We start from the raw sequence: 17162 nt of genomic DNA, 5'->3' as shown, positions 1-17162 counted from the left end.
AGTGAGAATTAAAAACGGATGTTAAGCATTGCTTAATCAGGGCCTCAAAGTGTATGTTGAAATCTCTACTCTGTAAGAGAAACTAATTGTGTTCGTCCTATTTGTGTAATGTTGACATAGCACTCTGCCACACATCAACACGTCCACTCCCCTTTTTGTTTGAAACGTTATTCTTCAGTGCTCCACACTGTCACAAGATGCTAGCTTTTCTTTCATTCAGTCATGGGACTGGGGTATCTCTGGCTAGGCCAGTATTTAATGTCCCACCCTGACGACGATTAAGAGTTCACCACATTGCTGCGGGCCTGGAGCCACATGTAGGTCAGACAAAAGATGGTGGTTTCTTTCCCTAAAGGGCATTAATTAACCAATTGGCAACGGATTAATGGTCATCATTAGACTTTTATTTTCAGATTTTTTTTCAATGAATTCAAATTCCAACATCTGCCATACAGGATTTGAACCTGTGTCCTCAGAACATTACCTGGGTCTCTGGAATAACAGTCCAGCAATAATACCACTAGGCCATCACTTCCTCTCGAACAAGCAAGCTAAGAAAAGATATCTGACACCATATCCGCACTAAAACCTTTCTAAAAATGTATAAGATTCCTGGCAGTCTCTCAGCACAAACCAACCAGCGGCCTGCATGCAAGTCCTATCTGTCTCACACCTCCAAAGCAGGTGTTCAAAACTCCTGCGTTGTGCTGAGTTATCAAGCATGATGATGTTATAAGGCTTATGCGTTACTGTTACTGGATTGCTTGGATGAATAGTCTAGGAGAGACAAGTACCATGAGCATGGAGGCACCTTGTGCAGAAGAAGTGATTCTATGCAGTCAGAAGCTAGACTGTCAGCACAGCCAATCCATGAGCTGCAATGGATGCACATGAAATTTCACAGTTGCTACTTCTGTTTTACTGGTCATGTTCTTGTGCTGTAAAGTTTCTCAGTTGTGGACAAAAACATTATTATGGCAAGTTGGGGTATTGTATTAATGACATGGAAGTGTGTGAAAAAAAAGCCTGACTTTTGAATTCAGCCTTAAATCATCTAGCTTGCCATCCTTCTCATTAGAGTATGAAATCTGTTGGGCTTACAAAGAGAATTAAGCTGTGCTAACCGGTTTTGAACAAACAACTATAAAATTTACTATTAAACAACCTACAGTACATATGCAATTTATATTCCAAAACCCCAAAGTGAGGTGTGGTCAATACAGGTCATGGGCTAATTGAAAACACACAGCACACATCAAATAGCAAATACAATCAAGACTAATTCCATGAATTTCTCAGCAATTGTACCCAGACCTTAATGATACTATCGGTCATCAAACTGCCTTAAATATCACAAGGGATCACAAATCTTCACTTCAGTTTTTTTGGCCTTGAAACTCCTTCTCAAGACCATTTCTGAATGGACTGCTTGAATGGACAAGTGCTGCCTTTCCAGTCAATCACCATCCCTTTCTGATTCAGTTTTCTCCTGGACATCAGATACTGTGTGCCGTCTCAGACGCAACCCCAGCTTCTCTCAGTCTCACTAAGCTAAAATCACTTCTGGATTTTTCAGTGCTCCCGCCTTGCTCTGTTGCATCTAGGAAACCAAGCTTGTGGGCTTTTCAACTCCCAAAAATCTGCCAACATTTCCCTCGTGCCTCACTAAACAGAGATAGTCAACTGCTGTAGAACTTTGCTGAGTCCTCACTATACTAAATCTGTGTAGGTTAGCAGTACATTTAACAGAATGCTCCCTAACTTGGAGCTTTGGTGTTGCCTGCTTCCTAAACTGTCTTTTTCAACTGCCTGTGTCATTTTAACTCCTCTTCAATTACCCCTGAACTAAGTTCTAAGTGACCTATTGTAAACCTTGCAATATACCCCTCCCCTGTTGCAGGACAAAATTAAATGTCACCTAGAAACTCTTGGAACTGAGGCAACCCTGGAAGGTGCAATACATTGGAAAAAAGCTGGAAATCTTAGCAGCCATTTTGCATAATAGATTCCACAGGTTGTTTTCATCTCTAATAGATTGTGTGGCTGTGGTGGCTGTTGCTTATTATCCTGAGGCCTTTTTTTCATATAGTTCAGACAGTAGTAAGTATGAAACTTTACAGGTATGTCCACTGTTTATGTCCAAACCTTTTGGGAACTTAGTTTCCCTTGTATTCAGGCATTTTAAAACTGTCCTGATACTTTAAAGGTGATCTGTTTTGTGTAAAAGTCCCCGGCATTAAATCAGTCACTAGAATTAATGATTAAAAGCCCATGTAACTCTAGGCAGTTTCATAATCAGGGAACCAGTTAACCCTCTTTCAGAACACAGCCCAGCTCACTGTGGAGTGATGTTGTACAGAGGAAATTGCAGACTTTTTCAGAATGGCCTAAAGTAGAGTCACTGGACTTGAAACATTAATCTGTTTGCTCTCCACAGATGTTGCAAGACTGCTAAGTTTTTACAGGATTTTCAGTTTTTCTTTGTCATTTGGTTATGTATGAGATGGTTTCTGAAGTTTGTTGTGAGTTCATCATGGAACAAGTCTTCAAAAATTGATAAAGTCACCCAGGCAATGGTGTATTTGAGTAATGGCATGGATGATGTACGCAGAGTGATTTGCTGAGTTTTCCATGTGAAAAGGAGCCAACTTGTACAGATTAGTTGATCACTTCAGTTGTAGCAAAAGGTAGATTGCCCGTCTCATTTGCATCTGTTTAACTGTAGTTGTTACGCCTGAACCTCAAGAAGACTCAAATCCTTTGCTCAAGTGCTGGCCTATCCCTCCATTAAAATCAATGAAGAAATTCTCCCTGGCGTGAAATATTTTTCCTACCTGGAAACTACCTCCCATCTAAGACTGACATCAGTGTAGAGATTCAACATGATGTGGAGGCGCTGGTGTTGGACTGAGGTGGTCAAGGTCAGAAATCACACAACATCAGATTAGAGTCCAACAGGTTTATTTGAAAACACAAGCTTTCAGAGCCTCAGACCTTCTTCAGGTGTTAGTGAGAGATTTGGTATCAGACACAGAATTTGTAAGTGAAAGATAAAAGGGTCACACCACAGATGAGGATGTATTAAACAAACCTAAGATAGTGTTAAATGTTTAAGGAAGTGGTGACATTTTGAGTCAGACAATGCATATTAGGTGTGAAGCCTTGTTTAGAATTCGTTTTGGTTTGGAGTCAGACTGGTTTTATTTCTGACAAAGGAATTTATAAAGTGCCACATTGACTGACTGTATAAATTGTGTGGTTTTTAAACAAAATAGAATGTATCTGCAAATACAAACTCACCCCATAGATTTACGTGTGTGTGTGCATGTCTGCACATGTGTGTGAGGGAGAGAATGTGTATGTGTGTGAGGGAGAGAGAGAGAGACAAAATGTGTGTGGGGGGACATAGTGTATGAGAGAGACTTTGTAGGCCTGCACTTGAGAGACAGTGTGTAAATGAGAGAGGATCTATGTGAGAGTATGTGTGTGTGAGTGTATTGTGTGGTGGAGTCAACTGTATTATGACATGAACCCAAGATCCTGATTGAGGCCATACTGATGGGTACCGAACTTGGCTATCAGACTCTGTTGTTGTGTATTCTGAAGTCTGCCTTGGAGGACATTTACCCAAAAATTCCAAGGCTAAATGTCCTTGACTGCTGAAGTGTTCCCCCACTGGGGCAAAGCACCCCTGTTTGGCGATTGTTACGCAGTGTCCATTCATCTGTTGTCATAATGTCTGCATGGTTTCGCCAATATACCATGCCTTGGGATATCCTTGCCTGCAGCATGTAAGATAGACAATGTTGGCCAAGCCACATGAGTATCTGCCATGCACCCGGTGGATGGTGTTGTCTCATGTGATGGTAGTGTCTGTTTCAAAGATCTGACATGTCTTGCAGTTACCATGACGAGTTGTACAGTGTTGTGGTCGATGTTATCCTGAAGCTGGGTAGTTTGCAGGGGACAATGGCCTGTTTAAGGTTTGGCAGTTGTTTGAAGGCAAGAAGTGGATGCATTGGGAGAGTATTGGTGAGTTGGTCATTGCCATCGATAATGTGTTGAAGTTTGCAAAGAACAGGGCATAGTTTCACCCCGTTAGCTGGGAGGGCAGGTATACTCATGTCAACTTCCTTGAAACAGCCAGTAGCTCCAGCAGTGAGGCCATGATCATCCTGAAACCAACTCTGCTGGGCCGGTCGTGCGCTTATGGTGCCTGTCTTCCAACTGCCAAAGAAGATTATCTTTGCCCAGCCAAGGAAGGCACTGGAATGACAGGAGGACTCCCCAAAGGCTTATCTCATGGCATGAAACACAGATATCAACGCATGGGAGACCTTCATGCAGAAGAAACTGAATTGGTGGAGGCTTCCTGTATGGAAGGACACAATTCTTCGAGAACACTTTTCAGCAAGAGGAACTACAAAAAAGGAATGAAAGAAATGCCAGCGATTTCAAGGTCGACAACCCGATGTACCAGAAATCCCTTCAAAATGGGGACGGAAATACAGTTCTAGGAGTGTGCTTGTCAGTCAAACAAGGATCCAAAGAACCCCTGACCAGTGACACACAATTTTATGTTTGAATCATACTGTTAGCAAGTAATTGCTGACGACAATAATGACATGTACAGACAACAGGATGTATGTGAATGCATTGAAGAGAGTGCCAATGAGGTTGCAGAGGTGAGAAACAAGATGAGTTATAAATATTCTTAGGTGAAGGTAGGACATTGCACCTCGAATTTTGGGGGTGCTAGATAGAGTAGATAGGGAAGAATCGTTCCTGTTCATTACAGAGACACTAAGAGGGCACAAATGTAACATATACAAGAAAACCAAAGGTAAGTAACAAAAAACACTTTCTTACACAACAATCAGTTGGGCTCTGGAACGCATTGCCTGAGAGTGCGGTAGAAGCTCAATCGAGGCATTGTAAAGGGTATGTGATGATTAGAATAGATTAAACGTGCAGGATTTTGGGAAAAAGCAGGAGATTGCCTCTTAATTTTAATGTTGTTATTGGGAGCCATTGTAGAAATAATGGACTTCAGTCCCATACCAATTCTGAAACAAATAAAAGTGTGACAATTACAGCCTGTTACATTCACAATTACCAGTCACCTGATAAGAAAAAAATCTCTTAACCACTGTTTCACGTAAAAGTGTGTTCTTTAAGTGAAAACTATTAATGTCAGTTGGCATTTTATTTCATATGGTATTCTTAATTATTTAGGTAACTAGGATTTCATTAACAAACAGTTTAATTTTTCAATTCAAGCCTGTTAAAAACAATAATTTCTCTAAAAAAGTATCAAACAAAATAACACCATGTTAACTTCCACAATTTCACATTGCATGTTTTTGCAACAGGAAGAGGCTAATCTTGTTCTTGCCCAGTTTTGAAATCCGGCTCAGCAGATGGTAGAATTTGATTTTGATAAATCTCTAGAATTAAGAGTCTAATAATGACCATGAATCCTTTGTCAGAGAAATCTATCTGTTCGGCCAATGTCCTTTACAGAAGGAAAATGCACCCTTATCTGGTCTGACCTACATGTGATTCAAGACCCACAAAAATATAATTGACTCCTAACTGTCTTCTGGGCAATTAAAGACAAGCAATAAATGATGGCTTAGCCAGCAACACCCTCATAACATAACCTGACATTTGATGTTTCATTAAAGATAACGAAATGTGAGGCTGGATGAACACAGCAGGCCCAGCAGCATCTCAGGAGCACAAAAGCTGACGTTTCGGGCCTAGACCCTTCATCAGAGAGGGGCATGGGGTGAGGGCTCTGGAATAAATAGGGAGAGAGGGGGAGGCGGACCGAAGATGGAGAGAAAAGAAGATAGGTGTAGAGGAGAGGATAGGTGGGGAGGTAGGGAGGGCATAGGTCAGTCCAGGGAAGACGGACAGGCCAAGGAGGTGGGATGAGGTTAGTAGGTAGGAGATGGAGGTGCAGCTTGGGGTGGGAGGAAGGGATGGGTGAGAGGAAGAAAAGGTTAGGGAGGCAGAGACAGGTTGGACTGGTTTTGGGATGCACTGGGTGGGGGGGAAGAGCTGGGCTGGTTGTGTGGTGCAGTGGGGGGAGGGGACGAACTGGGCTGGTTTTGGGATGCGGTGGGGGAAGGGGAGATTTTGAAGCTGGTAAAGTCCACATTGATACCATTGGGCTGCAGGATTCCCAAGCGGAATATGAGTTGCTGTTCCTGCAACCTTTGGGTGGCATCATTGTGGCACTGCAGGAGGCCCATGATGGACATGCCATCTAAAGAATGGGATAGGGGGGAAATGGTTTGCGACTGGGAGGTGCAGTTGTTTATTGCGAACCGAGCGGAGGTGTTCTGCAAAGCGGTCCCCAAGCCTACGCTTGGTTTCCCCAATGTAGAGGTAGCCACACCGGGTACACTGGATTCAATATACCACATTAAGCAGAGGTTCACCTGCACATCTGCCAATGTGGAATGTCATCTTGGGGCTTGGGATAGGGGTGAGGGAGGAGGTGTGGGGGCAAGTGTAGCATTTCCTGCGGTTGCAGGGGAAGGTGCCGGGTGTGGTGGGGTTGGAGTGCAGTGTGGAGCGAACAAGGGAGTCATGGAGAGAGTGGTCTCTCCGGAAAGCAGACAGGGGTAGGGATGGAAAAATGTCTTGGGTGGTGGGGTCGGATTGTAGATGGCGGAAGTGTCGGAGGATGATGCGTTGTATCCGGAGGTTGGTGGGGTGGTGTGTGAGAACGAGGGGGATCCTCTTTGGGCTGTTGTGGCGCGGGCGGGGTTTGAGGAATGTGTTGCGGGAGACGCGGTCAAGGGCGTTCTCGACCACTATGGGGGGAAAGTTGCGGTCCTTGAAGAACTTGGACATCTGGGATGTGCGGGATTGGAATGCCTCATCGTGGGAGCGGAGGCGGAGGAATAGGGAATAGGGGATGGAATTTTTGCAGGAGGGTGGGTGGGAGGAGGTGTATTCTAGGTAGCTGTGGGAGGTCGGTGGGCTTGAAATGGACATCAGTTACAAGCTGGTTGCCTGAGATGGAGACTGAGAGATCCAGGACTTGATGTCCACGTTCTTCAAGGACTGCAACTTACCCCCACAGTGGTCGAGAACACCCTTGACAGCGTCTCCCGCATTTCCCGCAACACATCCCTCACACCCCACCCCCGCCCAAAGAGGATCCCCCTCATGCTCACACGCCACCCCACCAACCTCCGGATACAACGCATCATTCTCCGACACTTCCGCCATCTACAATCCGACCCCACCACCCAAGACATTTTTCCATCCCTACCCCTGTCTGCTTTCCGGAGAGACCACTCTCTCTGTGACTCCCTTGTTCGCTCCACACTGCCCTCCACCCCCACCACACCCGGCACCTTCCCCTGCAACCGCAGGAAATGCTACACTTGCCCCCACACCTCCTTCCTCACCCCTATCCCAGGCCCCAAGGTGACTTTTCCACATTAAGCAGAGGTTCACCTGCACATCTGCCAATGTGGTATATTGTATCCATTGTACCCGGTGTGGCTACCTCTACATTGGGGAAACCAAGCGGAGGCTTGGGGACCGCTTTGCAGATCACCTCCGCTCGGTTCGCAATAAACAACTGCACCTCCTAGTCGCAAACCATTTCCACTCCCCTATCCCATTCTTTAGATGACATGTCCATCATGGGCCTCCTGCAGTGCCACAATGATGCCACCCGAAGGTTGCAGGAACAGCAACTCATATTCCGCTTGGGAACCCTGCAGCCCAATGGTATCAATGTGGACTTTACCAGCTTCAAAATCTCCCCTTCCCCCACCGCATCCCAAAACCAGCCCAGTTTGTCCCCTCCCCCCACTGCACCACACAACCAGCCCAGCTCTTCCCCCCCCACCCAGTGCATCCCAAAACCAGTCCAACCTGTCTCTGCCTCCCTAACCTTTTCTTCCTCTCACCCATCCCTCCCTTCCTCCCACCCCAAGCTGCACCTCCATCTCCTACCTACTAACCTCATCCCACCTCCTTGACCTGTCCGTCTTCCCTGGACTGACCTATCCCCTCCCTACCTCCCCACCTGTCCTCTCCTCTCCACCTATCTTCTTTTCTCTCCATCTTTGGTCCGCCTCCGCCTCTCTCCCTATTTATTCCAGAACCCTCACCCCATCCCCCTCTCTGATGAAGGGTCTAGGCCCGAAACGTCAGCTTTTGTGTTCCTGAGATGCTGCTGGGCCTGCTGTGTTCATCCAGACTCACGTTTCGTTATCTTGGATTCTCCAACATCTGCAGTTCCCATTGTCACAAATGTCACATTAAGTTTGTTTAGTATTCCATTGTTTTGGATCCCATTGTGTCAAGAGGATGCTGTGTCCATGTCATCTTAAAAACATAATTTGACGAATATATGAGCATTCTTGAATACCTTAGTGTTGTAATTATGTTCATACGACAAAATGTACTCACATTCTGCAGTGCTGCTTGGAATTACTTTCAGACAGTTTAGCAATGGTTGTAAATCCTGGGGAATTTGTTATCCGGCTTCCTTTCATCCTTCTTTCTCACTTTGGTATTCCTTAGACCTTCAGATTAATTCAACATTTTATACTCAGGACTATGCATCAGTGACTATTTTTATCTTTTCCATTAATGTGAATTTTCTTATGTTAAATGGTTGTATGAAAAAACAGCACCTGAATAGCCTTACATTTTGAGTTTTAAAGGTTCTAATGAATGATCAGTGAATTATGATCAATGTAAATTAATATTTTCTTGTCACCATGGCAGATGTAAGTTTTGAAGTGCTGAAATTCCAATAAAAACTCATGTCCCTTTTTACAGTAGAGTACTCCATCTGATTTTAGTTTAGTTTCTTGGAGAAGAAACCCATTGGCTCCTCGGTGCTCAATTCATCATTCCATAACAAGACGGCACCTACCCCAAGTCAACCAACATCAATTGTCATTTTGAAAAGCCTGGAAAAATCAGGAGCTGCCAACACTAGTTAATTTATTAGAATTGCCTTCAGGTCCTTTACACTTTTTTGAATATTCTTTTATTGTACACAGTCTCTCTACGCTCTCCCTACCAAAACGCATCACCTCACAGTTTCATCATATTGAACTTAATCTGCCACCTTGCTGGCTACGGCATTTTCTTTTCAAAGAGCTTTAAAGCACTGCACTGTCACAGTTTACAAGGCTTTCAAGATTTGTATCGTAATTTGCAGGTGCTGGTGTTGGACTGGGTTGGATGGACAAGGTCAGAAATCACAGAGCGTCAGGTTATAATCCAACAGGTTTATTTGAAAACGCAAGCTTTTGGAGCCTCGCTCCTTCGTTAGGTGTTAACGAGAAAGGTAGTATTTGACGCAGAATTTACAAGTAAAAGATCAAAGGGTCACACCATTGATGAAGATGTACTAAACAAACTTAAGATGCTATTAAATCTTTAATCATTTAGAAAGCTCTAATAGACTAGTTTGTTTATGTAAGTCCTCAAATTCCTTTCAAGTCACTGTCTTGAGAGAACTAAAGGTTTTATCAGTGTACAGAAGAGGTGACATTTTCAGCCAGACAATGCATGTTAGGTGTGAGAGGCCTTGTTTAGAATCTGTTGGTGTTTTAGTTTGGAGTCAGACTTAGTTTTATTTCTAAAGTACGAATTTATTAAATGCCATATTGACTGTCTATAAATTGTGTGGTTTTTGAACAAAGTAGAACCTGTAGTGCAACATGAACTCAAGATCCTGATTGAGGCTGCCCTCATGTGAACCGCACTTGGCGATAAGTCTCTGCTCGGCAACTCTGCGTTGTTGTGTATCCCAAAGTCCGCCTTCGAGGAAATTTACCCAAACATCCGAAGCTGAATGTCCTTGACCTCTGAAGTGCCTCCCCAGTGGGAGGGAACATTCCTGTCTGGCAATTGTTGTGCGGAATCCATTCATCCATTGTCGTAATGTCTGTATGGTTTCGCCAATATGCCATGCTTCAGGCTTCCTTGCCTGCAGTGTATGAGATAGACAATGTTGGCTGAGTCACATGAGGTGCCTTGTATCATCTGCAACCGTTGAAATTGTCAACTACTTTTGAATATCTAGACAATTGATATAAATCAGGGAAAGCAAAATTCCCAAATTTATCCCTGAAGAATCCAACTATACACCTTCCCAGTCCATTAACAACTGCTCATTGTTTCCTATCCCTCAGCTAATTCAATATCCATATTGTTACTGGCCCCTTTAATTCCATGAGCTCCAGCTTTTCTAACAAGTTTGTGTGTGGCTGTGTCTCAGCTGCCTTTTAGAAGTCCATTTACAGCACAACAACATTATCCCCATTTTAGTTCTTTTAGTTCCTCAAAGAACTTGAGTGACTCTGTGATACTTCCACCTCATTAACCATGTGACTATTAATTATATCCTGTCTCTTCGTGGGGTACACAAAACATTCCTTGTTCCAGTCCTATTCTGGCCCTCACTCTCAACTCTTTCTCTGATATATATTGATGATATTATTGGTGCTGCTTCCCTCTCTCGTCCAGAATTGGAAAAGTTCATCGATTTTGCTTCCAATTTCCACCCTGCCCTCACTTTCACTTAGTCTTTCTCTTACTCCTCCCTTCCGTTCCTCAACATCTCTGTTTCCATTTTTTGGGATGGACTGGCCATTAATGCCCTCTATAAACCCACACTGCTCACAGCTGTCTGGACTATACATGCTCACAAGCTGTTTCCAATAAAAACTCAGTCTCATCCTCTCAGTTCCTCCGTCTCTGTCGCATATGTTCGATGAGGCCACCTTTGACAAGGGAGCCTCTGAAATGCCCACCTTCATCCTCAATCGAGGATTCCCCAGTTCTTGTCAACAGGGCCCTCAACCGGGTCTGACCCATCTCCTGCACTTACGACATCACTCCTTCTCATCCGTCCCACATCAGCAATAGTGATTCCCTTGTCCTTACCTACCATCCTGCCAACACCCACATCCAGAAGATCATCAAACGCCATTTCTGCTACCTCCAACGAGAGGCCATCACCAGACACATATTCCCTTCCCCTGTCTTGTCCGTCTTCCACAGGGACCATTCCCTCCAGGACACCTTGATCTACTCTTCTTTTACCCCATCACACCCCACAGTCCCATGACACTTGCCCCTGCAACCAGCAAAGGTGCAACACCTGCTCATTTACCTCCACCATCCCTACTATCCAAGGGCCCAAACATACCTTCCAGGTGAAGCAACACTTCACATGCACTTCCCAGAGTCCAATCTACTATATTTGCTGCTCACAATGTGGTCTCCTCTACATTGGGGAAACAAAGTGTAGACTGGGTGATCGCATCACAGAACATCTACATTCTTCTCACAGTAAAGACCCTGAGCTACCTGTTACTTGCCACTTTAACACACCACGCTGTTACCTGGCCATCATCTCTGTCTCTGGTTTGCTGTAGTGTTCCAGCAAAGCTCAACACAAGCTGGAATAACAACACCTTATTTTCTGCTTGGGGACCCTACAGCCCTCCAGACTCAGTATCAAGTTCAATAACTTCAGGGCCTGAACTCTCCCATCTCCTACACCCCCACCCCACACACCAGGTGTCGTTTTCACATAGTCCTCCATTACCTGCTACCTATTGTTACTCACTAACAGTGTCATTAACAGATATTCACCCTAGCCAGAGCGTTAACAACTCTTTCATCTGTCCAACTGCCCTCTCTCTTTGGCCTCTATCTTTTATCCTACCAATTACAACCTACCCCATTCCCCTCCCTGTCTTCCGCACAAAATTCAACATTAAGGTTTTAGGGTAGATTTGTAGCTTGGGTTCTGGATATTGTGGTTGGTTGGCTCACCAAGTCTGTGGAACAACGACCCAGCTCAGCTTGGCGAGCCAACCAACCACAAAATCTTAACATTTTCCTAGCTACCATCAGTTCTGAGGAAGGGTCATCAGCCCCAAAACATTAACTCTGATGTTTTTCGTTATAGATACAGCCAGATCTGCTGAGCGTTTCCAGCAACTTCTGTTTTTGTTCCTGATTTACAGCATTCGCAGTTTTTTTTAATGAAACAAAAATGGACTTAGTGGTTGCAGAGGTGATCAGTTGAATCACTTATTCATATCAGCATTTAGATTGATAAGATATGTACCAGGTTTCTATAATAAGTACAATAATTGGTTTATTATCAAAATAATACTTATGCAATGAACACACAACAATGATTAACATACATAGTTGGTAGTATTGGAGTATAAACGCTTCTTTCTCCAGATAAACGCAAAACACCCATACACGGGCAAATACTCAAGAAAAAGAAGGGGATAAAAGATTTCTCTCTTCAGTAATTTTTTAAAAAATTACTCATGGGATGAGCGTGTCACTGGTTAATCCCACTGTTTATTGCTCACCCCTCGTTGCCTTTGAGTGTTATTGGAGCTGCATTAATCCAAGCAAGTGAGGAGAATTCCATCGTAGCCCTGACTTGTACCTGTGAATGCTGAAAGACGTTTAGGAGCCAGGAGCTGAATTACTCAATGCAGGATACCCAGCCTCCAAACTGCTCTTGCGGCCAAAATATTCATATGGCTAGTCTAGTTCAGTTTCTGGTTGATCCTAACTCCCCCAGAATGTTGATAGTGGGATTCAATTGTTGAGGACCATTCAATATCCAGGGGTAATGGTTAAATTCTGTCTTTTTGGAGATGGTTGTTGACTAGGACTTGTGTAGCACGAATGTTACTTGCCACTTGGCAGCCTAAGCTTGTGTATTGCTTAGATCTTGTTACAGGACTACCCTCTGCTGTGTTTCCACTAATGTCCAAGTGGTATTCAACAGAGACAAGTACTGATTCATCAGACAAAAGGGATTGGTCTACTTGCCTATATTTGTCCCTATACCTTGGGACGTGCTGGCCTCCAGAATCAATGTTGATGACTCCCACTGGAGCTCCATCTAGACTGTATACCACTGTGTCACCACCTCTCTTGTTTCTGTCTTAACTGTGGGATAAAGCATGTCCAGGTTTGGTAATGCTATTGTCTGGCATATTGTGAGATGTGGTTCCATGACTATGGCAGTTACGCTGTTGCTTAACCAGCTTGTAAGACAGCTCTCCCAATTTGGCGTTTATCCCTCAGTATTAGTAAGGAGGACTTTGCAAGGTCAACAAGGCTGAGCTTGCAATTTTTGTTTCTGGTGCGTGGGTTGCTGCCAGGTGGTTTGATGGTTTCATTCTGTTGTGAGAGTTTTTAGTGGTTGATACAGCTTGCTTGGCCAGGGCATTTATGAATCAACCGCAAGGTCTGTACCCCTCTATCTCTGGGATCAAGGATTTTTTTGTCCTATAATTAGTAAAACAATTGACTCACACCACTTATAATAGTCAGTATGATCAATACTTAAATAAATGGACCATTGATGCTGAAATTATTAGCTATATCCGTTATTACAGTTAACAAAGTCTGAGACATTTAGATGATTTGGACGCTTGTGTTGTTCCTTGATGACATTCACAATCTGAAATATGCAAACAAAACAACCATTAACTGTCTACCTGTCTCTTACTGGGGTCTGGAGCCACATTTAAGGATAGCAGACTTCCTTCCTTAAAGAACATTACTGAGCCAGATAGTTTTTCACAACAACCCATAATAGTTCCACAGCTTTCTTTAGACTTTTAGGTTCAGATTTTATGGAATTCAAATGGTGTGGTGGGATTCAAACCTTGGCCCCGAGGACATTACCTGTGTCTTTGGATTACTAGCCCAATGACAATACCACCATGCCATCAAAGTTTGGAAATCCTCTTGATTTCATTTTATGAAAATGTTCCGGCAGTTAGGATTATAAAGCATAGTAAGTTCCAAAGGTTGTCATTTTAATGTTCTGGCATGTGTGGTTATGTTTTTATTAATCATATTTGCCTCCAGAATCTTGGCAGACACAATTTACTTAGGAAATACAATGTTGAGATGTTCCTTCAATCACTGTTTCAGATTTCACTCTGAACTGAACAAGATGGGTTTCTTTTAGAAAGATCAGTTTCACAGACCTCACAAACCTCTCGACCGGATAGCAAAAACCAAACTATTCGCGATGCAGTTAGTGTGCAAATGGCCCCAGCAGGGCTCTACAGCAAAACAAGCAATTATCCTTACTCATGTGATCATTAGATAGCCTTGTTAGAAAAACTTGTTTGTCCACTGTGGCCTTTCATTGACTTTGCTGAAAAAATCTTATTTTTCACAAAGTCTGCATTCCTCTATCTCTGGGATCACGGATTTTTTTTGTCCTAATTAGTAAAACAATTGACTCACACCTCTTATAATACAATCAGTATGATCAATACTTAAATAAATGGACCATTGATGCTGAAATTATTAGCTATATCCTTTATTACAGTTAACAAAGTCTGAGACATATAGATGATTTGGACGCTTGTGTTGTTCCTTGATGACATTCACAATCTGAAATATGTAAACAAAACAACCATTAACTGTCTACCTGTCTCTTACTGTTAGGCTGTGCATTTTGCAGACAGATTGAAGAGGCTGAATTATACCAGAAATAGCTAACTGTTAATTTTGGTAACTTCTCTCCAAGAGCCCTATTGAGCTTTCTCACACTGTTCACTGCAGTTCACTTCTTTAGCTACGCACCACTCCTCTGTATCACCATGCTCTCTCTGCCTTCTGTTCGGCAATGGCAAAGTACTTGTCACTGATGGGATCTCCTGGAATTTCTGACGCTAGCATATTTTTAAAGCCCAGCCGTGCACCAGGTCAGGTCACCAGCCAGGAAGCGGCCTTGGTGTGAGGAGAACTCCAAAGGAAACACTTCTGAGGGTACATAGGTGGCATACCTGACATTTTATTGCAAACGTGTCTTAACAGCATGTGATGTCTTCCTGTGGCAGTTGTTCTCCATCTCATGGAATTTGTTACTGGTCTTGGGATTGCTGGCCATCTGTTTCTTCTCAGTTTTTTCTGTCTTTGTTGCTGCACAGCAGCAATGACAATAACCTGCTGTGCCTGGATCCATTGGTTATCCTTCTAGTGCGTCTGTGTGAGGGATATCAGAAACTGTACTGGTTCTTAGTAACGTGAGCACATAGCATTTACATAACACATCAACAATACAGTGCGATATAGAGGACTTTGACAAAGAATGCCACGGAATGCATTTCCATAGATGTTTGGCGTAGGGGCCATATTGTGATATATACAGCACACGTCATGTCGTATAAATAGGAATTTGGAAGTGCTGTATTATTACTGAACATTGTTCCCCTTAACCTTACCCTCCACACCACCCAAGAAAGGCAGCAATGCATATAAGAACACGTTAATGAATAGTAACAGTTCGAAGTGAGAGGAAATCAGCGCTGTGCCTTTGTGCAGCCTATGAGATCTTGGATTGTGAACTGCACAACCCAAGATCTCATGGGCTGGACAAAGGCAGAGGGCTGATTTCCTCTCACCTTGAACCATTACATGCCACTTTGAGGTCAGTATGTGATTACTTATGTTTCACAAATATGGTTGATCAATCTGTAATAGCTAATGACATGGTCCAGAATGCTTGCAACCAGGATTTGTATCCCCGAAAGCTGTACACTATATTTGTTTCACATACAGAGTACTATGATTGTAGATGATTTCAGCCTGTACTGTTAAAGTGTCTGATTTAATGCAATTGCATTATATCCTAGTGTCATATGGCATATAAACAAGCCCTTCACCCACCTATGTCAATCCTGACAAACACCTAACATTAATTCTGTTTGCGTGCACTTGGTTCATAACCTACTGTGCACCGGCATCTTAAATGATTATACTTTTGAACAGAGAAAAGGGGTATCTTACACAATGAATCTGCAGTTACAGATGGCTTTTAAATGTTGGGAGAGGACCTGTGTCCGCTACCCTATCAGGCAGTATGTTTCATATTTCTCTACCAGCTTCAGGGATGCAAAAACGTTCACAAGTCTTCTCTAAACACTTACTCCTCATCTTAAACTATGCTTAGACATATGTGTCATGGGGAAAAGATTGTCATGAACTACTCTTGTCTGTATGTCTCACAATCAGATCCACACACGCACGCCAACATTAACCCCTCACTGCGCCCCGTCCAAGGAGAACAAGCTGAGTCTTCTCAAGCAAAATTCCGCACAAGACCTTCTGGAACACCCAATTCCGTGACTGGTGCCCAGGACCCCACCAGGTGCAGACTTCCCTCACTGATGCCCGGGATTGAGTTGGAGCAGTCACCTGCCGCGAAATGTGAGAGCCACTCTGGACTTCAGGTGTGACTGAAACCTCAGGGCTTCAAGTCCCCTTTCCTCAGCATACATATGGTAAACGTCCAAAGCCGTTGAGAACAAAATGGATGAACTTAAAGCTAGATTCACCTTTGCAAAGAGAATTGAGAGACTACTGTGTATTCTGTTTTACAGAGACATGGCACATTTCTTCTACACCTTTCTGTTCCTTAAAACCTCAGGTTTTCTCAGTTCACTGGAATGGACTGCGAGGCGTCCTTGAGCAAGGCAAGGGGCGATGTGGTCTGCCTCCTAGTCAACACCCCCAATGCTCAATTGTGGCAACATCAGTGAGTTACTGATCCCTCGACCTAGAATATCTTACAGTAAAGACGCATCCCATCCCTACTACCTGCACGTGAATTTACCTTCTTTATCCTGACAGCAGTCTACATCCCATCCCATGTGAAAGTGAAGAGGCCACTTGATGAAGTATACATCAAAGCTTTTTTCATCATAGCTGGTGACTTCAAGAACATCCTACCAAAACAGCATCACACAACTCTTATCTCACCAGTGGTCCAAACAGCCTTGACTACTTTGGCCCTCACCCCCTCTCTTCCCCCTGCAACATGATAGGGTTCCCCTTTTCCTTACCTACCATCCCACCAGCATCCACATCTAGAGGATCATTAGCTGCCTTTTCCACCACTTCCAGCGAAATGTCACCACAGACACATATTCTCCTTCCTTTGCCGGTCTTCCACCATTTACTCCAGGACACCATGATCCACTCTTCCTTCACCGTTTCCCTCACAGCCCCATGCCACTTTCCCCTGCAGCCACAGAAGGTGTAACACTGTCCATTTACTTTCTCCCTTCTCAGAATCCAATACCCCAAATACACTTCCC

The sequence above is a fragment of the Stegostoma tigrinum genome, chromosome 10 (genome assembly GCF_030684315.1).
Source record: "Stegostoma tigrinum isolate sSteTig4 chromosome 10, sSteTig4.hap1, whole genome shotgun sequence".
Taxonomy (NCBI): domain Eukaryota; kingdom Metazoa; phylum Chordata; class Chondrichthyes; order Orectolobiformes; family Stegostomatidae; genus Stegostoma; species Stegostoma tigrinum.
This window is presented reverse-complemented; position numbering follows the sequence as displayed.